The sequence below is a fragment of the Pleurodeles waltl genome, chromosome 2_2, assembly GCF_031143425.1.
Source record: "Pleurodeles waltl isolate 20211129_DDA chromosome 2_2, aPleWal1.hap1.20221129, whole genome shotgun sequence".
Taxonomy (NCBI): Eukaryota; Metazoa; Chordata; class Amphibia; order Caudata; family Salamandridae; genus Pleurodeles; species Pleurodeles waltl.
This window is the reverse complement of record NC_090439.1, coordinates 187,938,140-187,960,222: the sequence shown is the minus strand read 5'-3', so window position 1 is coordinate 187,960,222 and position 22,083 is coordinate 187,938,140.

The following is a 22,083-nucleotide window of genomic DNA, read 5'->3' as shown; positions in this document are numbered from 1 at the left end:
CAAGGGTTTCGTGCAATATCGTCCTGCTTTTATGTGGCTGCAGATGGCCTCAGATGTACTGGTGTGGAAGGGGCTGGGATCATTCCTGAAGGGAGCTATTACTTGGCGCAATAATGTGTAGTTTTTAGAATGAATGTTTTCTATTTTATTGTTCCTATGCATGTGGTTATATATGTTTTTATTCTTGATGGGTGTTCTTATTATTTATGATTTTATTGCTATTTTTAACAAATGTATTGGTGATTATTTATTGTAATGGATGAACTTTTTCATTCCGAATAAAGTTATTATTATTATTATTATCTGATTGGGACTTTTAACCTGCCTGGTGAGTGATTTAAACATTGGGAACACTTCCTGTTCAAAACGCAGGGTTTTTATTCACCGACCCCCCTCTTGGCATGAATAGCATCAAAGATTAATCTTATGGAGTCAACTGGGCTTTCCACCAAAGCAGCTTTACACTGCAGTTTTCCTGTAGGAGGGTGAAAAAAGTATGGGACTGAGCAACTTTATTCTCCACCGTTCTGGCCAATGTGGGGATTACTTCCAAAGGGGCTGGCTGTTCATGATCTGGACCCCTGATTTTACTATCCTTGCTCTGTTTGTTCAATACTGCTGTCACTGTATTGAAGATACAGTCTGACCTTCCTACAAATTTCTCCAGCAACATTAAAATCAAGAATAGAAGTCTTTCTAGGCTGAGTAACAAGGTAGATGCCTTTACTTCTTGATCTAGGGGTTGACTTGGCAGGTTATCACTTATTTCCAAACCTTGCGTACTAAAGAGCTATAGGCCTGTGGATAAAAGCAGGGGAGGGCTTTGGGCTGCAATTTATGAGCCTTTTCTTGTTGCCCATATCTCCTACATAAATCTATATCCATATCTGGCAGTGTGAAATCCTCACCCCAAGACCTACAGACCATTCTTTTGGGGAGACACTCCAAAAAGGGTGTAGAAAACATATCCCCCGCCTCAGGACCTGGAAATGGAAGGTCTGAAGTAGGGTGTGTGAGGTGGAGGCACAGCAGGGAGAGTAGGGGGCACCCAATGAGGGCTGAGATATGAAATGATGTAATTACCATAATCTCCCCAGCGGTACAGAGGATAAAAAGACCCCTTCTTCTTGACCCACTTGGGCATTCCAGCCACATAGCTCCCTTCAACCTCTCACAGGAGTTCAGTTTACATTTATAGACCTCTTGAGAAGTCTTCTCTTTATCCCACAGAGTAAAGATTTGGTTCTTGCCCTTCTGAGTTGTAGCTAAACCGACTTTATTCCGTAGTGGGTTCGATTTAGTTTTTGTTCAGGCCCTCCCCCCAAAAAATGCCCTGATCTCAGTTTTTTTGCTGCCATTGTGCTCCTCTGGTATCTCAGATGTATATGGGTCAGATCTGTTTCTTATTAATGTAGCAGTTGAGTGAGACCCCATACCCCTTATAACAGTCTTTATAACAGTATAGAGGAGTCCGGGGCAAAATCTGGGAAGAAGGTGTGACAGAATTGATGTGACGCTAAAAGACTTCTATCCTCTCCTGCGACTGCTTCTGCGCGTGCCTATCTGTACCCCTGCCAGTCAGGGGGCTTGCAAGCATAGAGCATGTGTGCCTGAAATTAGTGGATTTGTTGGCACAGGCACTGGCACAGGGTGTGGCCACCTGCGATTACATACTTGTTAATTCGCAAGATGTCTGGCATATGATTAGCAGACCCTTGGAAGCCCAATTTGTGGCAATGAAAGACACTACATCCCTTGAAGCCACTCTACAATCCTACGGCATAAGGGGGGCACAAGCACGCTCAACTTAATTTCCGGAGGGGTTCCTTGCTAATCCGTCAAATGATGTAGCCCAAAGTGCCAAAAGGTGAACCACAACAACAAGCAAGTGTTACCTTGTGTGATCCTCTATTGGCCGGACAGTACAGACATTTCACTCAGTACACTCAGTGTGTATTAAAATCTAATGTGAGCTAAGCCAGGAGCAGAATGGAATGAAGTCAGGAAGTAGTTGAGGGGAACGAGAATGAAATAAATGGCCCTGCCGAGGGAGCAAGCCTCATCAGCCTAATGCCGACTGCTTCTGTGCCACAAGTCAGTTTCTTTGAGCCTTACCTGCACCTCCCCCGACTCATCACTCACTTCCTGCTACCACTCTATTAGGCCCGGAACCAGCGCCCAGTTACAGGGTGTAGGCTCACCCGATGATACAATCAGGCCGGGGGGCCTCAACTTTTACCCCCCTCCTGCCACCCGGTAGTCAAGAGGCAGCCCTGCAGTTCAGCTCTGCATTGCCACAGCTGCCCATTCCCTGCTTCTCCTTGCGGCTCACTCAGCTAGCGAGTTTGGCGTCAGCATTTGAATAGGCAGCACCAGTTATTTCATCAAGTTAGCTGTTCATGTAACCTCAATATGTACTCATTACACCAGCACTGCCACAGGGGGCAGCACCTCAAGAGAATAGGCAGAAGAGCACCTATGCAAAAACAGCTCTCTCAGGTACAGAACAGGGAACAAATGAACTTTTCTAAACACCATACTGTTTGCAAATCATGCTACCCAATATGGCTTCTGATTAATACTTGCAAGCAGACTAGATGAAGTGATGCCATCCTTGGTCCAAATGAACCAAAATTACTTCATTCAGTACACAACAAAAGCAACAAGCCAAAAAAAACGGCCTACACCTAGATGTTACAAGGAAGCAGGGGTGAGTCAAGGTCCTCCTTTCACTAGACACAAGAAGGGACTATATTGCGTGGGCTAGGGCATGATGATGGGGCCTTAACAATGGACAGGGCTTAAATCAAGTTTCTTAAACTGAGACTTAGCAAATTACTGGTCGCTATGGGTTAGAGTTGGAATCAATAGCCAGCTGACTGGTAAGATTCAAATTCATGAAGAAATTAGGCCAAAATGAGGGGGTTCATTTTGTTACTTAAAGTATGGTTAGCGCTGTAGAAAGAAAAATTAGGACACATTTTAAGTACGTTCAAATAAATTTGTTCCTGTTATACTTCCAGCAGGAAAAAGTAGCCCAAACTTTAACACTGAAATAATGCAATCGTAGGCTGAACATATATTTTAAAGCATAAATCAAATTGCTATTGAAAGCAAATATGTGGCACGCAGAGTGCTTAAATTATTAATTGCATTACACACTAAAAATGGAAATGGAAATAAACACGGAAAAATGGTCACTCTCTTCTTATGATTAGCAGCAAATTGGAACAAGTAGTAAATTTGGACTTGGCGAGGCACTTAATTCTTTGATTATATGCACAGCAGGGAGAACACCAGGAACAATGAATCCGAAACCACAAAGTCGTGAAAAACAAAATCGAAACAACGCTTTCGTTTTCCACAACTTCCGGGTTTTGGTACCTTAACCACGCATGTCTGAACCACATACATGCGTGGTTAAGGTAAAGAAGCAGGGAGTCGGAGTCGACACGGTGAAGGAGGAGGTAAGTTGGGCTGGGACTGGGGGTGTTTTTTTGGGGGGTGGGGTGCTCGGGGTGGTTAGGTTTTGGAGGTGGGGGGTCAGGGTTTAGGTTTAAGGGTTGGGGTTTGGGGTGTTTAGGTTTTAGGGGTGGGGTGGGGACTTGTTTTTTTTTTTTAGTTTTTGGGGTGGGGGCTGGATGTGATTAGGGTTTAGGGGGGAGGGGGTCAGGGTTTAGGTTTAAGGGGTGGGTTGGGGATGGGGTGGTTTAGGTTTTAGGGGAGGGGTCCTGGTAATTTGGGGGGTTGGGGTAGTTGTGGGGATGGGGGGGTCGAGGTAATTTTTGGAGTTTCGGGGCTAGGGGGGAAGCATGCTAGAACCGTGCAGGCTGATCGCTAATGCCTTTACAAGGAATGCGTTTACAACGGTAAAATCGTTGTAAACGCATTTGTGGTAAAGGCATTAGTGATCAGAACAAGGTCGTTGTTCCGACCTCGTTGTTGAGCCACGGGTGCTTGAAGCACCCGTGGTTCCGACATAGAACTGCACAGCAGCCCTTCTTTGACACACGTTTTCACATTGGAGCCTGTAGCAGCTACTTTATTTTCTTTTGTTTGGAGACAGAAAGCTGAACGTTGCTTTGATAAAGTTCACAGCAGTCCTTTTGACACCAGTTTTGACACTGGAGCTCTTAGCAGCAGGCAGATTATTTTCCTTTGCAGACAGAAAGCAGGGGAACTAGCCACTTCCTAGGCCTCAATATGCTTGTTTGTGAGTATGAAGCATGCACCGCTAAGTAAACATGGCTGGTAAAGTGAAACTGCAAATGGTTCATTTAGTCACATACGGTTTGATCCTTTCTAGGTTTTACAGCTTTTGGCTGAACGTCGCTTTGATCAAGTTCACAGCATTCCTTTTGGCACAGGTTTTGGCATTGGAGCACTTTGTAGCAGGCAGATTATTTTCTTTTGTAGACAGAAATCAAGGGTGGTAGCCACTTCTTAGGCCGCTATATGTTTGTTTCAGAGTGTGAGGCATGCATCTGTAAATAAACATGGCTAGTAAAGTGAAACTGCGAATGGTTCATTCAGTCACATACGGTTTGATTCTTTCTAGGATTCACAGCTTTTGGCTGAATCTCACTTTGATCAAGTTCACAGCAGTCCTTTTGACATGGCTGGTAAAGTGAAACTGTGAATGGTTCATTAAATCACTTACACTCTGCTGCAGGTTGCTTTAAATCTTCGGAATGGGCATGCAATTTTATATGGCAGCACTTGAATGCTGCCTTGGTATTATCTCATTGTACAGGGCAATCAGTCCTTTAAATTGAGAAACCACTATTATTCTTTTTATTATATTGTAATATTGAGGCCACTTGCCAATGTTGCAAAAATTAAACCGCAACTGCTTGGCAGCCTGGATAACATGCTCAATGAATAATTGTGTCTTGTTGAGACGAAAGGGGAGTGCCCAAAACTGCAAGAGACAAAGGGGGTCATTCTGACCCCCGCGGGCGGCGGGAGCCGCCCGCCTGGAGGGAGCCGCCAAATGGCCGCTCCGCGGTCGAAAGACCGCGGAGGCCATTCTGGCTTTCCCGCTGGGCTGGCGGGCGACCGCCAGAAGGCCGCCCGCCAGCCCAGCGGGAAACCCCTCCCACGAGGAAGCCGGCTCCGAATGGAGCCGGCAGAGTGGGTATGTGCGACGGGTGCAGTGGCACCCGTCGCGTATTTCAGTGTCTGCAGAGCAGACACTGAAATACAAAGTGGGGCCCTCTTACGGGGGCCCCTGCAGTGCCCATGCCATTGGCATGGGCACTGCAGGGGCCCCCAGGGGCCCCACGACACCCCTCACCGCCATCCTGTTCCTGACGGTCGGAGCCGCCAGGAACAGGATGGCGGTGAGGGGGTCGGAATCCCCCATGGCGACGCAGCAAGCTGCGCCGCCATGGGGGATTCCCAGGGCAGCGGAAAACCGACGGGAGACCGCCCGTTTTCCTGGTCTGACCGCGGCCAAACCGCCGCAGTCAGAATGCCCTGCGGGGCACCGCCAGCCTGTTGGCGCCGCCGGGGTCGGAATGACCCCCAAAGTGACCATCTCTACATCTGTAATGCATAACTGTGGTAGTCCTAGAGCTATAACATGGCAATGGCAATATCTTCATCAAAGTAAGGAAAGATAGGTTTTGATGCTCTTGATAAGTTCCGTAGAGCATTCTTGATGCATACCAGTGGTGCACATAGGACACTATACAAATGTATAACTTTTTTTAAGACATCATACTGCTGGTGGTAAAGGGAAACTATAAATGGTTCATTGAATCAGGGTCTGCTGCAATTCTGATTTCTCTCCTTTTCTAGCCATTTGATATTGTTAAAGTGGTGGCAAAAAGAATCACAGACACACTAGGGCCCGTATTTATACTTTTTTTAGCGCCGCATTTGCGCCGCTTTTTGACGCAAAACGGCGCAAACCTACAAAATACAATGGTATTTTGCAAGTTTGCGCAGTTTTTGCATCAAAAAACGACGCAAATGCGGTGCAAAAAAAGTATAAATACGGGCCTAGGTGCATTAGAATGTGAATGTTGTGGTTTGGAATTCATAAATCTCAAGCACAATGGTTGCAAGGAGACGTGGCTGTAAAAAGGTCCAGGCGAATGGTCATTCCCTTTCACCTTTAGACAGGAAGCAAGTCTAACATCCATATGAAGACATGAACTTTTAAGTAGACAACGCTGGTAAAAGGAAACTGCATAACTCTCAGCATCAGTCAAGGGTTTGCGATTTGCTAGTTGTAAGAACTTTAATTACCAGATTTGCTCTATTTTCTGTACAGGCAGGCTTCAATCCCATGAAGCCATGGTAGCTGCTTACAACCAATGTTCCCTGTAAGGTGTGCGCGCGGGTGCGCGCGCACCCTTCCTTCCCCCACCGCGCATGCCTCTTTGCGAAGCGCGCACGTCACTGCCTGCATCATGCGAGAGAGTGGGTTTCAATCTCATTGTGCAGTGATTTCTCCTGCACCTCCGTTCGTTGTCCTGCTCTGCCGCGAACAGAGTAAGCGCTGCATTTAAAAAAAAGAAACAGCGCGAAAACACGGTCACTCTGTTCGTGGCAGAGCATGACAACGAACGGAGGTGCAGGAGAAATCACTGCACAACGAGGGTCCCAAAAGAAATCAGGTACGTGTAATTAAAGGGCCACGGTGGCAGTGCAGGCATCTCCTTTGCAGTGACCGCGTTGTCTGCACTTGTCAACCTTTAAAAGTAAAGGTGCTGGTGCCCAAAGCCCTCCACTTAAACATGCGGCTGCTGCAATTGTCTTTTTAGGGGTGCTGAGACGATTGGTAAAAGCAGTCGGTCTCTTGTCAGAAGTCCCCATGTCTCTTCCACATACTCACGTAAGTAAATAAAAACGTGCTGGTGCTCAAAGACCTCCTCTTAAACACGAGGCTGCTGTAATTAAATCTGCCAGAAGTGAATACCGAGGCAGCATAAACCTGAAGCCATCTCGGGCCTCTTCAATCCATTTACGGTCACTCCCAAGCCCCTTCAGCTCACTGCTGTAGCTTTCTACTTTCACCCTTTATGACTACTCAGGGAGCTGGTGAAAACATACCCGTGTTGAGTATGTCTGAAAACAAGGAAAAGCACCCAAAAGTGCAGATATTTAAGCTCTGGTTGCAGAAGAACAAATGAGCAAGGTGAAATAGAAATAGCTCCAAAAAATGTGAGCAAAGTGCCCAGGCAAAAGAGCTCTGAATGAACTCAAGCAAAAGATTACGGACACACTCGAATCCTTTAGACTGTTTTGAACAATACATATTATACAGAACAGATATTTTGCATTAATTCATTTCTTTTACACGTTTTGATGAAAGGAAGCTTCACGTAATACTTTTGACATGAGGCTGCTGTAATTAAATCTGCCAGCAGTGAATACTGAGGCAGCATAAACCTGAAGCCATCTCGGGCCTCTTCAATCCATGTACGGCCACCCCTGCCCCTTCAGCTCACTCCTGCAGCTTTCTACTTTCACCCTTTATGACGCGTTTTCGTTTTTTCCTTCTTCCATCTTTTCCATGTGTGTCTTTTGCTCACAGCAAATGCTTGAGGCATAAGAATAAGCACCGGCCCTCAAAAATAAGTGCTGGTGCAACAAGCACAAATTAAGCATTGGGCAGCAGTCTGGTCATCAGCCTTTGACCCACAGGGGTCAGGCAGTAGTCTGTGCTGATGCTCCTTCTTCACTCTCAGGGTGCCAGTGACAATGCGCATCACCGCTATTGGCCTCCCAGCAGTTTTTGTTAAAACTATGGCACTCAGCATCAAGGCGTCCAAACTGAATGCAGCAGTGGTTAGTCATAATACAGGGCAGTTTTCCCAAGGCGCAGAGTGACTCTCAAGTTCTGGTGATCTGCTGTGCACTCCTTCTTCACAGGGAGTCAGTGATCAATGGTGGCCTCTGCCTGCAGTCCCTCGGTGGGGGGGTGACGTTTCAGTGGCTTTCTCCATATGGGGCTCAGAGCAGCAGCTTTGCTTCTACATATTTCAAACGGGTCACAATCACTCAATCATGCCCGTGAAAGTCACTGTGGTCGGGTGCACGAGGTGCTCCGATCAGGGCTTGCACAGTGTACGTGAGTTTGTTGGGCAGGCTCTTCGGCATTGCCCCCACCACTTCAGTGCCCTCAAAAATAAGTGACGTGCTCAGCACCAGAAACAACCAGCACAAATTAAGCGCTATGGGGAGGGAAAAATAAAAAAGAATCCAACAGAGAAAGAGAACAGCTATTTGCCACTCAGAGAACAGTGAAATGTCTCCGGATTATAATTTCAGACAAAAATGTAAATGAAGCACAGTGTAACGGTCTGAAACAGGGATTGACATTCTATGCAACACCATCAAACGATTTATTTACATATACATGCAAAATAAGATTAGTATGTTTCATTTGAACAAGAATCATAATGCAATTCAAGAATCTGTAACGTTGCATCCTTCTACTGTCACCAGCTAACTAACTATACTCAGTATTGATAAACTTATCTGTTTAGGAATGTAGGTGCAGACCTATATACCTATACATGTAGGTGTTATGCACATATATATATATATATATATATATATATATATATATATATATATATATATATATATATATATGTATATATATATATATATATATATATATATATATATGTATAGGTGCATATGTTTATGTAGAGACGAGCTAAAACCCAGGCCTGCGCCTCCAGGTGAACGACTTTGGTGGATCACGGTATTTTTATGTGGTGGACTCCGACAACTCCTGAGTGCACACACAGTGTAAAGAAGGGGCAGCTCCTGACACTAGTGCTGATGGCAAAACTGCTCGGGTCAATACAAGCAAATTTTTTTGAAACAACAATGGGAGCTGTTACTTTGCCTTTTCGGAGCAACCGCGCAGTTACGATTTGTGGTTACTGATACGTATTCAGCGAGGGTCTGCGTGTTTAATTTCAAAAGCTATATAAAAAAAAACTTTTAGTAACTTTACTTACAAACTATGGCATAGCCTTACTTTTAGCACAGTTGTCCCCTGCCCCACCCTTACAGCGATTAGTCTCAAAACTACACGGAACCTTTTGGGAAAATGGCAAATGCTGCACCTGCTGAAATGTTTGCCAAACTTTTGGGGAATCAGATGGTGCAGACGGCCAACATACTGCAGCAGGTTTCCCATCCCAAGAGCTCTTAGTGTTTTAAAATCTAGCCTTTAATAACTATTGTCTTTCACGCTAATGCAGGCAGAAATGAGCTGCACCTTAAAGATCACAATTTTGCGCAATATGTCTATTAATGCTGGGTTTAATGACACTGTTTTTGGGATGAGTCCAGCGTGGGAAGCTAGATAACATTCTATGCTGTAGGTGGAAACAGGGAGTTCAATTATAGCATCAAACTACTAACGCTGAGAATTACAGAATCACCTTGAAAATTCTGTTTTATTAAATAACAGGTTAAAAAAGATGGTCTCTTCATTGCTTTGGTTGCTGTAGGAAGCTGGCTCTATATACTATATCAAAGTGAGATATAGTGTGCACAGAGTCTAGGGGTTCCCCAGAGGCTTGACAGAGGCAATAATAGATAATACTAATGCTCTATTTGTGGTAGTGTGGGCAGTGTAACTCGAGGCAAGAGCTTTTCAGGCTCACCGCTAGGTGTTACTCTTCCTGCGGTGGGGTGTGAAGCACCTCCACCCAGGACAGGCTTTGTTTCAGTAGTGTGTTCATCAAATTGTAAATGTTAACTAATTTACAACGTGCTCTGTTTGATGTGCATGGCCCTCTGTAGCACACTGAGAGTATTCATTAAAGTTTCATAATGGTTCAACCACCTGATTTCTGTTTGGGGGGTGTGGGTGGCACTCAACAGGCCACGTTGGGGTGTGCCACCAGGCCACAAAATTGCCTTAATGCCCTATTACATGGAGCAATGTTTATACAAATATCCCTTTTTTTCTTTAGTGGTAAAACAAAGTTATTGAGAGGCAAAGGCCAAAGATCTTGGTAGTTATTCACTGCGCTCGCGTGAATGTTCAATTTCTTGGCGCACGTATCCTTGGCTGCAGCGCACAGAGACCTTACACTGCCGCACACAGTGGGAAAAAATTAGAGGGAACATTGCTTACAACTGTGTGATGGTTTTGACTACAGTACTTTAGGCACATGTGCATGACCACCACCCCCACCAACTCACTTCTACTGAGCCACCACTCAATAAAGAGTATCCAGATATTCCTAAATTTTGTTGCAGCCTTTCTTCATAACAGGGGGCCAATCTCTACATCTCTTACTGGCATAACTGTGGTGATCCTAGAGTTAATACATGACAGTGGCAGAGGATCCATTAAAGTCAACAGACTTGAGGAGAACCGCACCCTTGACCCTTCCCAATCCAGATTCCGCAGCAACCACCGCACCAAAACCACCCTCATCGCCGCCACCAACGACATCAGAACCATACTGGACAGCGAATAAACCGCATCCCTCATCCTCCTGGACCTCTCGCCTCATTCAACACTGTCTGCCACCACACCCAACGCTCACGTCTCAGCAAAGCTGGAATCCACGACAGAGCCCTGGACTGGGTCACCTCTTTTCTCACCGGCAGAACCCAGAGAGCCCCCCCCCATTCCGCTCGGAGGCCACCAAAATCATCTGCGGCGTACCCCATGGTTCGTCCCTCAGCCCGACCCTCTCCAATGTCTACATGGCCCGCTCGCTAACATCGCCCGATCCCACAACCTCAACATCATCTCATACACCGACGACACCCAGCTGATCCTCTCCCTCACCAAGTACTCTGCCAAGACCTACTTCCACGAAGGAATGAAGTCCATCGCCGAATGGATGAAGAGCAGCTGCCTCAAACTCAATTCCGACAAGACAGAAGTCCTCATCTTCGGCTCCACCCCCTCCACATGGGATGACTCCTGCTGGCCTGCCACTCTCTGAACAGCTCCCACTCTCACCGACCACGCACGCAACCTAGGATTCATCTAGGACCCCTCACTATCAATGACCCAGCAAACCAACGCCATCTCCTCCTCTTGCTTCAACACCCTAGGTGTTATACATAGAATGTTGTTCTAAAGTGTAATTTTCAGGCATCATTGTTCTAATAAATGTTCTACACAATCTGCCATCACTAGTACTTGTGATTCGCAAGGGGTGAGAAAGTAGCATCTTTCTAGCATGTTTACCCCCATTTTTGGCCTGTTTGTCAGTGTGTTTTGACTGTGTCACTGGGATCCTGCTAGTCAGGACCCCAGTGCTTATAGTTTGTGGCCTACTTGTCTGAATGTTTCACTGTTTTTGTCAGTATGCTTGAATGTGTCACTGGGATCCTGCTAAACAGAACCCCAGTGCTCATGCTCTCTCTGGTTCCAAATTTGTCCTTACATTCTGGTAACCCAGTATTTCACTCCAAATTGGCATACTGGACACCCCTTAAAAGTCCCTAGTATACGGTACCTAGGTACCCAGGGCATTGGGATTCCAGGGGATCCCTATGGGCTGCAGCATTTCTTTTGCCACCCATGGGGAGCCCATACAAAGGCTTCTACAGGACTGCCATTGCAGCCTGCGTGAAATAGTGCATGCACTTTTTCACAACCATTTTCACTGCACCAGATCACTTATAAGTCACCTAGTTGTCAGGCCATCAGACCCTGAAGGCTGTGGGCAAAGTATCTGTGTGTGAGGGAACCCCTGCACTAGCAGATGTGCTCCTACATCGTCCAGGCCTATTTTCCTGGACTTCAAGAGTGCAGGGACACCATTTTAAGTGTGCACTGGACATAGACCAATATCTATGTCCACCTTCCCAATATTACCTCTGAATATGGCCATGTAAGGTGGCTAACAACTGGGAATTTTAACCCAATACTGTTTCCAGTATTTGTTGCACAATCCCATGCACTCTGGGGCTCCACAGTGGACCCCCGGTACTGCCATACCAGCTTTCTGAGGTTTTCCAGGCAGCCCCAGCTGCTGCCACCTCACAGACAGGCTTTAGCCCTTCTGGGGCTTGAGCAGCTCAATTCCAGGAAGGCAGAACAATGCATTTCTTTTAGGAGAGGAGTGTTACACCCTCTCTCTTTCGAAATAGGTGTTACAGGCATGGGAGGGGTATCCTCCTAGAGCCTCTGGAAATGCTTTGAAGGGCACAGATGGTGCTCTCCTCGCATAATCCAGTCTACACCCATTCAGGGACCCCCAGTCCTTGCTCTGGTGCGAAACTGGACGAAGGAAAGGGGAGTGACCACTCCCCTGTCCATCACCACCCCAGGGGTGGTGACCAAAGCTCCTCCAGAGTGTCCTTGGGTTTTGCCATCTTGGATTCCAAGGTGGTGGGGCACTCTGGGAGCATCTGAGGGGCTAGTGCCAACAGGTGACATCTGAGATCCCTCCTGATAGGTGCTTACCTGGTTAGGTAACCAATCCCCCTCTCAGGGCTATTTAGGGTCTCTCCTCTGGGTGTTTCTTCAGATTCAGATTGCAAGACTCCAGCAGGAATCCTCTGCATCCTTTACTTCATCTTCTACCATCGGATCAACCGCTGACTGCTCCTGGAACTTTACAAAACTGCAGCAAAGAAGCTAAGACGAATTCTGCAACATTGTAAGCTCAGCTCCTGCCAGCAACGGTAACAGTTTCCAGGTCGTGCATCCTCTGAGGACTGCCTGTCTTCAGCCTGCACCAGAAGAACTGAAAGAATCTCATGTAGAGTGACTGAGTCACTTCCCTGCTTCAGCAGAGACCTCTCTGCAGTGATGACCAGTGGATTGGGTCCCCTCTCCAGACAACAGGCGTGGATCCAGCAACACAAGTGTGGACTAAAGTGACTCCGACAGTCCCAAGGTCCAGCTGTCCAACTTTGGTGGAGGTAAGAGCTTGCCTCCCCATGCAAGACAGTGCCCCCATGCACCGCGTGACTTACAGTTGCTAAGGCTTGTGTGCGACCTTTCAAGACGTTCTTCATGCACAGTACAGCTTGGGCTCCCAGCACTCCATCCTGCGATGCACAGCATCCTGAGTGGTTTTCCAGCAGCGTGGGAATCCTTTGTGTCATGCTGCATGGGGCTCCATTTGCACCTCCTTTGTCCCCCTGCTGTGGGACTCCTGTGCACGCTGCCTGTACTTCTGATGGCTCTCTGAGTTGCTAAGAGCCTCTTCTGTCTCCCCCTCCTGGGTGGAGGCCACCAGGCAGCGCCATTTGCCACCAACTGCGTGTTTTGCACGAGCCAAGGCTTGTTGGCGGAATGCACGATGCAAACCAGACTGCATTCATCCATCCAGCGTGGGACATCTTCTGCACCAACCAGGAACACGCATCTGTCTTCTGTGGTGCAATACTAACTTTGTCTTCTCACCACCTGTGGTTCTTCTTTTGCACCTTCATCGGGGTTAGCAGGGGCTCCTGTTCCCCCTGGACTCTTCCGTGCTTCTTGGACTTGGTCCCGTTCTTCCGCAGGTATTTAGGTCCAAGAATCCATTGTTGGTGTCTTGTAGTCTCTTCTGGTTCTTGAATTATCTTCTATCACGACTTCTAGTGTGTTTTAGAAAACTTGCTGTATTTTACGCCTGCTTTCTTGGGCTCTGGGGTGGGGTATTTTACTTATCTTTGGTGTTTTCTTACACTCCCAGCGCCCTTCTACACACTACACTTGCCTAGGTGGGAAACCAACTTTCGCATTCCACTATTTTAGTATATGGTTTGTGTTCGCTCTGGGCCAATTGCAACCTATTGTGATTTTCACTGTTTGCACTATTTCTGACTATTTACCTCCTAAGTGAGTATAGTATCCAAAGTATTTTGGGCATTGTGTCACTAAACTAAAGTACCTTTATTTTTGTAACACTGAGTATTGTCTGAGTACTGTGTGACTGCAGTGGTGTTGCAAAAGCTTTGCATGTCTCCTAGTTCAGCCTTGGCTGCTCTGCCTACAGCTACCTCTAGACAGCCTGGCTTCTAGACACTGACTGCATTTCACTAATAAGGGATAACTGGACCTGGTACAAGGTGTAAGTACCTTTGGTACCCACTACAAACCAGGCCAGCCTCCTACACAAGGCAAAATTAATTTCAGGGACTGGCCTCCGTCCAACATGAGATACTAATTCCTGTAGTCAGCCTGGCATTTTGGTGAGTAAGAAAACCAGTTGTAAGTTTCTCTAATCATCAATTCTATATTACTTGGAATGCTCCTTATTGCTTTCTTAGCAATTATGTTAAAGAACTGGTAAATGCAGCACACAAGTTGCAAGGAATGTTGCTTATCTTTCATCAAGGTGAATGCTAAGTGATGCTTTCCGCACATGGCGCTTGCCCCATCTATGCCTATTAAATTTCCAATCGCAAGGCTACAAGTTTCAAGCAAGTTTTTTATTTCAATATACATAGCTTAAAGTAGGAGAACGTGGAGTATGGTGCTCTTCTGGGATTGGCACAACCTCCAGGATTTGCATGCAGTGCCCTGGGATTGACAGTGGCACCTTTTCACAATGTCATCCTTTGAAACGAAGGGGAGTTTACTTTCTTCCAGCTTCTTACGGAAAGCGACTCCTAGATCCACATCCTTTTGAGAAAGATAAATGGCAGAATTTTGTAAATCTAGACTCTGCAACTGGTCTTGATGATTACTGGTGAAAACACTTGGCTTAAGTATCCTTTTCAGTGTGGACATGTACAGAGAATATAGGTCTCGAAAGATGTGGAGTGCATTTCCAGATTCTAGCTGAAAGGTTTTGTTAACAACTATTATGTCTTGAAGAATAGGCTTTAAGAAAGTAAGGTAAAGTAGGCTGGTCTCATTGTGATACATTTCCTGGAGCATCATTGCTGCATAGCAGTGTTCCACATTGGATGCTGTGCTAAAGTGTAATCTTAAGGCATCATATTGTTCTAATAAACGATCTACACAATCTGCCATCACTAGCCACCGTGTTTCACAAGGTGAAATTAATTTCAAGGGCATGCCTCCGACCAATGTCAGACACAATTCCGTGTAGTTGGCCTGGTGTTTTGGTGAGTGGGAAAACCAGTTGTATGTTTCTCTGATCATGAATTCTGCATTGCTTGGAATGCTCTTTATTGCTTTCTTTGCAATAAGGTCAGGGAGTGACAAATGTAGCGCACAAGTTGCAATGAAGGTTGCTTATCTTGCAACAAGGTGAATGCTGAGTGATGCTTTCCACACATGACGCTTGTGCCATCTCTGCCTGTGCTTATTACATTTTCAATCTCAAGGTTACAACTTTTAAGTAAGCTTAGAACTGCACTTGCTATACCTTCGGCACAGGCTGATCTAATTCTAGCACTTCAAGGAAGGGGCTTACTAATTTTTTATGCTTTTTGCTGAAATACTTGACGCAAATGCAAAGCAGTTTTTTTTACTTCAATGTCTGTTGATTAATCAATTAACAAGAAGTAGGGTGATGATCCGATATCTTTCAGAATTTTTGTCTTTGAAGTATGGGCCCAACACAGAATTAATTAGTGCTGTACATTCGGTACATGCGGTGCATTCGGTGCATTCGGAAGACAGGGAATTCATCTACATTATTTATGGATGTGCAATCATTATCAGTTTGTATGGCAAACCTAATTTCTCTTAGTTTCTGGTTGTTAGATATTGAAGGAATGGGTTGCACAAAGGATGCCATAGAAGCACTTGCTGAATTACAGCATGAGAGGTGTTTTGTGGTCGCTGTATGTTGCTTCAAATCATTATAATGAGCATGCAGGTCTATGTGGCAGTACTTGCAGGCCCCTTTGGAATTATCCAATTTGACAGGAGCAATCCATCTTTTTAATTCAGGATCTAACTCCCACTCTTTCCTGTATATTGATTATATTGTGCCCACTTGCCCATGGTGCAACAATTAAACTGCCAGGTCAGCTGGTAGCTGATCAATGATGAACTATGTCAAGATGAGAGCCCAGGGACTACCTGGGACTGCAAAAGAAATTGCAATCATTGTCCCTAGTTCACTGATAATCATGTGCAAAGCAGTAACAAAATACTATCTAGAATTGCCAATGGTTATTGTAGCATACCTCTACTTTAAGTGTCCAAGGATGTCATGTACTTATTTTGGGGTATAACACCAGTGAATTCAATGTAGATACAAAGTGGTGCTGACTCTGAGCTGGGGCAAGTAATTTGTTTCAGGGAAGACAACTGACTCTTTGGATTTGTCATGTTTTGAAATGGAGAATGAGCCAAAGGATGGAAAATCCCTCGTATTCAAGGTTAAATAAGAGGGATGCTCTAGCTTTCAAACTGGTTTTATAATAAAGCAAGAACAGCTCACTGATAACAGCAAAAAATAATACATATTAATGCACTACCCGTCATACTTACGCAACTTTTCATGCCGAACTCAAGTTTCTGGAAAGCAGAACCAATCCCGTTTTCCATTTGCATTTTACAGTTCAAGTCCTGTTAATCTCATTATAATGTCATCCCCAACATGCAAAGATAACATTTGCTACATTAGCTCCATCATTAACCAATGATAATCAACAGCCCTACCAAATGGATTCAAAGCAAAACATGTTCTTTTCCCTGCCTTTCAGATGCACACAGTAGATAAAGGTGAAACTCAAGTGGCCATCTAGCATTCCCTGTGTATCTGTAGTCTGTTTTACTACTGTTCTACCTTTTGGACTTTTCATTAGATGGGCAGCAGACCAGGATTTTACTCATTTCCTGCCTCCTTCAGACGTACTCAGGCACTATCCCTACACTTGTGTTTGTGGGCTACCTCTGCCCTGGACTTTGGAGGTCAACAGGGCTCTGCACAAAAATACATCCTGTGTGTGTGAGGTGAAAAAGGCTGTTTGTGTGAGGTGAAAAAGGCACTTTATGTGAGGCGATAGTCAGACACCCTTCTGCAAATTCTTAACAGAGGCCAGAATACAGTGACCCAAACTCTGTGAACTTAAACTTAAATTATTGGTAAAGGCTGGTGTTTTGTGTCAAATACAAGCAATGGCTACGCTGAGCAGAGCATGACAACAAGTGATGTAAATAATTTAGACACTGACTGAGATCACAAACAGAACCATCCAGTGAGGCTGAGCACTGACCATGTACCCTCATTTTGCTTAGCTCAGCCAGTGAGACCACATTTATGGTTGCCCTGCCAGCAACTGGAGTAAAATAAATGAGTAAATCAGCTGGGCACACAGCTCACACTGCATTAAAAAAAGTATGGGAACAGTGATTCTGCATGCAATGGGGCAGGATTAAAGGTGTGGCTAAGAAAACCAAAATATTCTCTTTCAGGAAGCTACATACATAACTTATGCCTTAAGTGAAAAAATAGAAAAGTTAAGTTAAGTTAATCACTGTATATTATGAAACCTATGTTAGTTCATGCACTGAAAGGTCTGTGTGTAACCAAAAAGCCACAGAATTAAATCTTGGATCAATAGAGAATTGTGGCGTGTGTGTTGTGCAAATGTAAGTCATTAGGTTAAACATGCATTACAGGCAGTATGAGATAGACTGCTACCAAATATGCAGAAATGTTTCAGATAAAATGGTTTAAGTAATACCCAAACTGTAGCTAATTATTTATTTTTATTTAACTTCAGTGCAAAGCACGCAGTACACAGCTAAGGGGGTACCCCCAAGCATTACGAGTCGAAAACAATAACTTTGTCATCACCAACCTTCATGTGATTCCATCCAGTGCTTAATTTGTGCTGGCTGTTTCTGGTGCAGAGCACAGCACTTATTGTTGAGGGCCGGCACTTATTTTCCTGCCTCAAGCATTTGCTGCGAGCTAAAGACACATAGGGGAAAGACGGAGGAAGAGAAAAACAAAAAAGCGTCAGAAAGGGGAAACGCAAAAAACTGCAAGAGTGAGCTGAAGGTGCAAGGAGTGGCTGTAAAAGGATTAAAGAGGTCCAAGATGAGAGGGCTTCAGGATTACGCTGCCTCAGTATTCTGTGCTCGGACATTTAAAAGCAGCAGCCGCATGTTTCAGAGTAAAGCTTTGGGCACCAGCACCTTTTTATTTACAAATTAAGCACTGAGTGAAGGGAGCAGTGGCACACCCAAAGCCTCAACTCTTTCAGAACAAAAGTCTGCCTGGGATTCTGAATGGTGGTTGCTCAATTTGAGCCTCCTGCAACACTTTTGCATGGAATTTGTTGGTCATTTTTTATTCAGTTTCAATATTCATTAGCATTCATATTTGCATTGCTGTTTCAACACCCTTATTTCTGCAGCAAGCGATGAGGTGACGAAAATTCTTAACCTTTTTGCTTTTGATTATCACAGAACTGTTCTTGAGGCTCTTACATCTAGGCTGGACTGCTGTAATTCTCTCCTCTTTTGCCTTCCTCAGTACCTTGTCTACTTTTTACAGATTATGCAGAATTTGGCAGTGTGAATCAGCTCTCTTCCAATTTGAAGGTTCATGTATTGGCTTTAAATGGATTAAAGAGGTCCAAGATAGCGCAACCTCAGTATTAAGTAAGGGAGAAAGCAGAAAGCTGCAAAAGTGAGATGAAGGGGCAGGGAGTGGCTTTAAATGGATTGAAAAGGCCTGAGATGGCTTCAGGATTTGGCTGCCTCAGTATTACGTGCTCGCACATGTAATTGCAGCAGCCGCATGTTTAAGAGGAGGGCTTTGGGCACTGGCACATTTTTATTTACAAATTATGCACTGCTTTTGCACTGTCAATGTAAGCGGAAAGGTGAGTGACCCTTCGCCCCTGATTCACACTGTGTGAATCAGGAGTGAAGGATCTCTCACCTCTCAGCATACAGTGACATTACAAAAGGCCATTTGCCCACCATTGCCCCATACTATTGTGGCAATAAAAATCTGAGGTTCAAGGCAGTGCAGAGAAATGTGATTCACACTTCTCTGCACCGCCTTGAAACTCAGATTTGTATTGCCTCAATAGTGCAGGGCAATGGTGGGCAAATGGTCTTTTGTACATTGCTTAATTTGTGCTTGTTGTTTCCAGTGCGGAGCACCAACACTTTTTTTTTGGGCCAACAATTATTTTTCTGCCTCAAGCATTTACTGCGAGAAAAAGACACATATGGGAAAGACGGAGGAAGAGAAAAACGAAAAAGCGTCACAAAGGCCAAAAGCAGAAAGCTGCAAGAGTGAGTTGAAGGGGCAGGGAGTGGCTTTAAATGGATTAAAGAGGCCCAAGATGGCTTCTGGATGACGCTGCCTCAGTATTACGTGTTCGTACATTTCATTGCTGCGTGTTTAAGAGAAGGGCTTTTGACACTGTCACCTTTTTATTTACAAATTAAGCACTGATTCCATCCGAACCAAAGCAGATTAACCAGTTGTTGTGCCGCACTTTGACCACTGCAACTGCAAGACTGCTAGCCAGCGAAGAACGAGAGTGACTCCGCAATCAAATGACATCAACTTATGGGTGACCATATAACTATGGGAAATCGGGAATTAAATTGCAGCACACCTACCTTACATTGTCTTCTGCTGCGCACCAACTGAACATCAGTGTTGGGGGGGTAGGCAGCAGGTTGCTCAACTTGACACTCGGCCTTGGGCCATGGCACCCACACAACGGAAGGGGGGGTGTCTCACGGGCCTTAATCTCTCACTCTGGGGCTGGGCAGGGCACAGGCACACTCAAGTCGGTGACTCGGCGAGCACCACCCACAGCCACACACAAGAGAAGAGAGGACCCAGGTGCGCCTCATCGCAGTTTTTAAACTGCACAGCGGGAGCAGGCCAATCATTTTTGGCAGGGTCGTCAATTGGTAGCACTTTCATGCGCTACTAGATTGACGGTACTCTGCCCCAACACCATGGCCATTAAGGATGGACTGTGAACGGTCTGGACGCACCACCAATTAGCAACATGATTACATGAATGATCTTCATCAGCAGTTCAATCACAGCCAGCCACTTACTTGCTGTTGGCTGCTGGTGCTGTGTTTCACGTGTTGTACATTATTAATTTGTATCCAACCATATTCCACAATCCTCTACATTCCACTGACTGACAGCCCACAGTGTCCAATCAATGGTGCATGCAAGCTGCAAATCTCATGTTCATTTGCAGTCACTCAGCAGGAGCAGCCCTGTCCTACCCACTGCTGCCAACCGTGCACTCAATCACTCACTGCAGCATGGATCATGTGTCTGAGTCCATTTAATAGAGTCTCACGTGGTGGGGGGCAGGTGGTGGTGGTGGTGATGACGTGGTTGGCCATGGCCTGCGTAGGCATTGCTGACTCGCTGGGCGATATTTGTGTGACTAGCTGCAAGGAGACAAGACTAGTAGGGGCACGTCTGCTGCTGGTGGCGCTGCCCCAAAAACAATTTTCGTCATAAATGGCTAATAAGCACCCAACAATTAGGCACCCACAATTGTTTTTTTTCTGCAGAAATGGGAAAAATAGCACCCATTGTGCAGGAAATTGCCCAATCTGGCAACACTGTTCCCTTGTGTTCTACTGCAGCCTCCCACTGTGTTCTAAAAAAAAACTAGAGTGCTAACAGTCTTACTTCTGGCAAAAGTGTGGCATATCTGAAGCCACCTTGATTACACCTTAAAACATTACATTTTTTAACGGATACTGGAACGCCAGTCGGCATTGAACAGTGTAGCGGCCGGGACAAGTGCCTAGGGGGGGAGGGAGGGGTGCCATTGCTAAGCAAGGGGTCATTTATGGTGGGCTTGTGCCCTTGTGGGTGGGCCTGGGCAGCGGAGGCGGTGAACTTAATGGGCGATCTGGTGTGGTTCTACGGCCCTATGGAGACTTTCCTCTTGGGGATGGGTGCGAGAGGACTTTTTTTTTCATGAGCACCTGTTGTGCGTTTTAGATATATGTTTATATGCTTCCCTGCGGGTTGGGTCATCATGGGCTTTAGTGGGTGGGGCATGTTACTTGGAGCGGTGGAGATGCTGTTCTGAGTTCCGGCCCCTTGGTGGTTTCCCTCCCCTCCTGAGCGATTTTCTTCCCTTGATGGTATGACAATTAAGTGCTTAAGTTTGAATGTCCGGGGGCTTAACAACCCAACTAAGCGGTTAGCGATACTGTCCGCTCTTGAGAAATCAGGTAGCCATATTTGTCTATTACAAGAGACTCATTTGTTACATGGAGATACGTTCCGTATGCGATCCAGATGGTTCCCCAGGAAGCTTGGGTCCTCAACAACTACGAAACTTCCAGGGTGGCGATATTGCATTCGAGGACATTTGCTGGGGAGATAGTGGGGAAGTTACATGAAGTCCCCGGCAGGTTCCTGGCTATTAGAGTTAGGCTTGGGGCCTTTTCTTTTACCATTGCTTCCCTCTATGCTCCGAACTCCCAGCAGGAGACCTTCCTGAGACAGTCAGTTTCCCCTATACTTAGTTCGCCTGATAGTGCCATTTTGGTAGGGGGAGATTTTAATTTGGTGATGGACAACAAGCTTGACCGCTTGGGCCAGTGCTTCGGGCAGACTGGTGCTTTGTCAGAGTTGCGGCACCAGTGGCTGGCGGAGTGTGGGTTGGAGGACGTATGGAGGATGTCACATCCCACGCTCCGGGATTATTCCTTTTATTCAGCCGGACCAAGACATATGCACGGCTCGATCTTTTTCTGGCCTCGCATGAGTTTATGTCCCGGGAGGCTAAGATTGAGACTAGGGCTCTGACAGATCATGCCCTTATCACGATCGAGCTGGCCATGGAAGTAGGGCGCATTGGCACGCCGAGCTGGCGCTTTAGAGACTCCCTGCTTCAGAGCGAGATAGCGGTAGATTCGCTTCGGCATGCGATTAGGGATTATATCAGCTTCAACGATGAGGGCAGTACTTCTGTGGAGACTGTGTGGGAGGCGCTGAAGGCGGTAGTGCGGGGCGAGGTGATGGCATTGTCAGCAAGGGATAATAGAGCGAGGAGGGAGGTGAGGGAGAGGCTTGAGCAGAGGGTAGCCGTCTTGGAGCGTTCCCATAAATCCATTGGTGCGCCTAGAATCTGGCGCGAACTAGAGAAGGTACGGCAGCAGTTGAAAGGACTAGACTGGGATAGGGCGGAGTACGCGGTAGCACGTCTTAAGCACAAATACTATATCGGGAGCAATAGATGTGGAAA